This window comes from Apium graveolens, chromosome 3, assembly GCF_009905375.1.
Source record: "Apium graveolens cultivar Ventura chromosome 3, ASM990537v1, whole genome shotgun sequence".
In the NCBI taxonomy this organism is placed as follows: Eukaryota; Viridiplantae; Streptophyta; class Magnoliopsida; order Apiales; family Apiaceae; genus Apium; species Apium graveolens.
Window position 1 is genome coordinate 234,136,357 of NC_133649.1, and position 4,044 is coordinate 234,140,400.

The following is a 4,044-nucleotide window of genomic DNA, read 5'->3' on the forward strand; positions in this document are numbered from 1 at the left end:
CTGGGCTGCAATAGCGGTGGCTGCATCAACTTCCAGAATACCTGCGACCTTGCCTGACGTCATCCTCTGAGTTGGGTTTTGATGCTCGTTTGCAGCCATTGTCTCTATAAGATTATATGCCTCAGTATAGCTTTTAGCCCATAAGGCTCCTCCAGCTGCTGCATCGAGCATGGGCCGAGATTGGGCCCCCAAACCATTATAAAAACCAGTGATTACCATCCAATCCGGCATTCCATGATGTGGACATTTTCTCAACATTTCCTTGTAGCGTTCCCAAGCCTCGCACATAGATTCTGTAGGTTGCTGCGCAAACTGAGTAAGAGCACTCCTCATAGCAGCAGTCTTTGCCATTGGATAAAACTTCACCAGAAACTTTTGCGCAAGATCTTGCCACGTAGTGATGGACCCAGCTGGTTCAGAATGTAACCAGTCTTTAGCCTTATCCCTCAGTGAGAATGGGAAAAGCCTCAACTTGATAGCCTCATCAGTCACGCCATTATACTTAAAAGTGTTGCAGATCTCGACAAAATTCCTTATGTGCATGTTGGGGTCTTCAGTTGCCGCTCCTCCAAAAGAAACAGAATTCTGCACCATCTGAATAGTGCCCGGCTTGATTTCAAAGGTGTTAGCTTGAATAGCCGGATGAAGGATGCTTGACTGAATGTCATCAATTTTAGGCCGAGAAAAATCCATAAGAGCTGGATCAGCTTAAACAATACGATCTCCCATGTTTACTGGTTCTTTCTGCTCAGTTCCTGAATCCGAATCCTCAAAATCTAACTTCTCCGGAGTATCAAGAACTTCGTCTTTCTCCTCAGCTGTATCTAAGGTCATCTTGCGAGCACGAGAACGAGTTTGCATAAACGCTTGCTAAAGTACCTGAAACACAACCGAAAAGAGTAATTAACTACTACGTCCTAATCACTGAGTCCTAATGACCAATGATGGTAAGTACATAAACTAAACAAATACGCCGAGTCCCCGGCAGCGGCGCCAAAAACTTGTTAGGGCGAAAACATGCATTAATATTCACGCAAGTATACGCGTTCGCAAGTAATATAGAATACTTTCTAGTTCGTTCCCTCGGAGACTCAGACTAAGTTATTGTCTAATTAAACTCACTCACCAATGTATGATTACTTCTCAATGTTAAGATAACACTTAAAATTGTTGATTAAATATTAATTATAATTAACTACTTAATTAACCACTTAACTAACACTTCAATTTATCAATAATAAAACACTCATGAGATCACAACTTCATTATTACTTCCTTCTATAGCCATTGTTATTACCTTTAGCATGTGACAGTGATGATATTAATCGAATAACACGGAACTGATAAAAGCTAACTTTCATTGTACTAATACCATTCTACCAAACATCCACAATTAAGATAGAAGTTGAATAGTCATCGATTATGTTGAGTTCCTATATGTCTACAGAAATTGACAACATAACGATTTAAGCACAAGTTATTCCTTTTGATTACATAGGGCAAATAAAACTGTTAGAGTTACCCACTAATCATGCACAACGTACATGAACCTATGCTAGCATGGCAAGTTCTAAATCTCAAGATCCACCGTCGCTTCACAAGAGATTAACACCCTATCTTATATGTTCGCGACACACATAAGACGAATACGCACAACCAATACTAGATATCATGCAATCATCACACACTAAAGTATTAAACAATTAACTAAAGAATTTCATAATAAATCCGTTGCAACCCCATGATCAGGATTAGCCCATAATAGAACTTATCGCCATCATGGGTTCATATGAAATCATGATAAACAACACAAGAAAATAATAACTAAACTAATTATATTAAAACAGAGTACGTCACAAGAGTAAATAAGTCAAAGCAAGAAAACTAGCATCCAACGTTACAACGAAACAAGAATCACAAGAATATATGCTTCCTCTTCGTTGCGGTGTGCTAAATCGGTCTTCTTCCTTATCTCCTTCGCTTCTTGCGCAAAACACAATCTAAAACATAATCTCCTTTTTTTTCTCTGAAAACGTCTCAAATCTACTTATATAATAGTCCCATAAAACTCAGATTACATAGAAGTTGGAAGCCAAACAGAAGTAGAAGTCTAAAATAATTTATCCTTTTCCCCGACCCTGCGCGGCCGCTTAGCATTTCTGCGCGGGCGCGCAAGGCTGCTGCGCGGCCGCTCAGCATTGCTGCGCGGGCGCACAGGACCCTACTGGAAAAAATCCAGGTTTGCTCCGTTTCTTCGCCGTAATCTGCCCGTTATTTTCCTCTCGCAATGGTGAACACATGCCAAGGCTTATTCTTGATGATTCCTCCTCCGAAATGCAACTAATACCCTGAAATGCATAAACACTAGAAAAACGCATCAAATACACAAAATACTTGATTTCAAGACACCAATTTAAGCCATTTTAAGACGTTCTAAGTGGTATAAAATGCCACTTATCAAATACGGATTTTTATAGATCTATAAAATGATTTGCGTATCAGAAATTTCACACCGGGACTCGTACAGGTCAAACCGTACCCCGGCTCGAGAAAATCAAAACATGAAAAGTGTTCAGAATTATCAGATTATGTTAGGAAGAAGTTTTCGGAAGAGCTTCGGGTTGTAAAAACGCAAAAACGATTGAAGTGGGACGACTTCCGATTCTAAAAAGTAATTTTATAATTAAGTAAAAATAATCATTATTAATTCTATAAATCCTTATAAAATCATATGATAATCCAAAAATTACCAGAAAAATACCAAAATTATCTAGATTTAATTCTGGATAATTGGAAATTAAAATATCTCAATTTTTATCAGAAATAAACATCCAAATATTATTATCCATCATCAAATAATTCACCAAAATTCACATAAAAATCACACAATAATTATTTATTGATAAAAATAATTACATAATATTTCTGAGACGTTACATCCTTCCCCCATTAAAAGGATTTTGTCCTCAGAATCATGCTAAGGAACAGACACTGATACATTTCGAGTATCTTACTTAAAATTTCTCAGTTCTCATCACCTTAATCACAACTCAATGGTCTTTTATCGTCATCAAATCTATCAGTTGCTCATGCAACCCCTATCTCAATCTTTACTTCATACATTTGGAGTTAAATTAATCTTCGTAGTCATACACACATGAATGTCTTATAAACTCGTTATACCTGTGACAACAAGACCAACTCATTCACAAACGTTCTATCTATCTCACCGTTTAAAGGACTAACTTAATTTACATTAACCTTCTTTTCTTTGTAGTTCTATAGTTTGTGTTCATGAAATTTCTATTTTCACTGACTGTTCTACTTTACGTTTCAGGCCTCTTTCTCTTCGATTAGCCTGACCCATGATCGTTTTTAATCGTATTCGAGAATCTTTAATCGATTTCTTGCATTTTCTATTCGTCTACACCCGATATCCGGAGCTCATGACGTCTGGTGCTTCGGAATGTTCTACATTTATGCAAAACGAAAAAGGAACATCTCGGTAATTGCATCTACTCACCATTTGGCAGCATACTTCTATTTCTTTTCAATCACTGTTAAGTAGCTTCACCACGCAAAAATCCCTTACTATCTGAAAGAAAGTACATTAATTTGGAACGGAATGAATTAGGGCTTTATTCAAAATCTGGTCTCTTGGTACTAATACTCATTTTGTCGTTATATCAATTTAGATATCAATACGAACTTTGATGCTCACGACGTCCCATACTGAAGTCAACATCAATCATCTGTATTAATACCACTTTTGATATCTAACAACAAAGTAAGTATCAGCATAACCCAGAAAATGGATCAAAACCTATTCTTTAATTTCCACCTTTTTCAATTCTTTCAATCCATTTCCCAACAACCTTAATGGTATTCACTCTTTTCTTTTTATTTAAAACATTTGTTCCTAAATGGACGTTTCCTGGTTGGTAGTTAACCAAGAAATCGTAGCTCATAATCCATTATGACCATAGTTCACACCTTCAAAGCTTAGAACGCAGCTGCTAGTGTTCAACCTTCCGCATGCATATC

General features: G+C 37.1%; 1 non-coding gene across 1 annotated transcript; it reads left to right on the top strand.

The window, feature by feature from the left end:
• The first annotated feature begins 229 nt into the window (after nucleotides 1-229).
• Nucleotides 230-336, top strand: LOC141715710 (small nucleolar RNA R71). The gene has a single exon (XR_012572462.1). It is a non-coding gene; the product is annotated as a small nucleolar RNA R71 (small nucleolar RNA).
• Nucleotides 337-4,044: the final 3,708 nt, after the last annotated feature.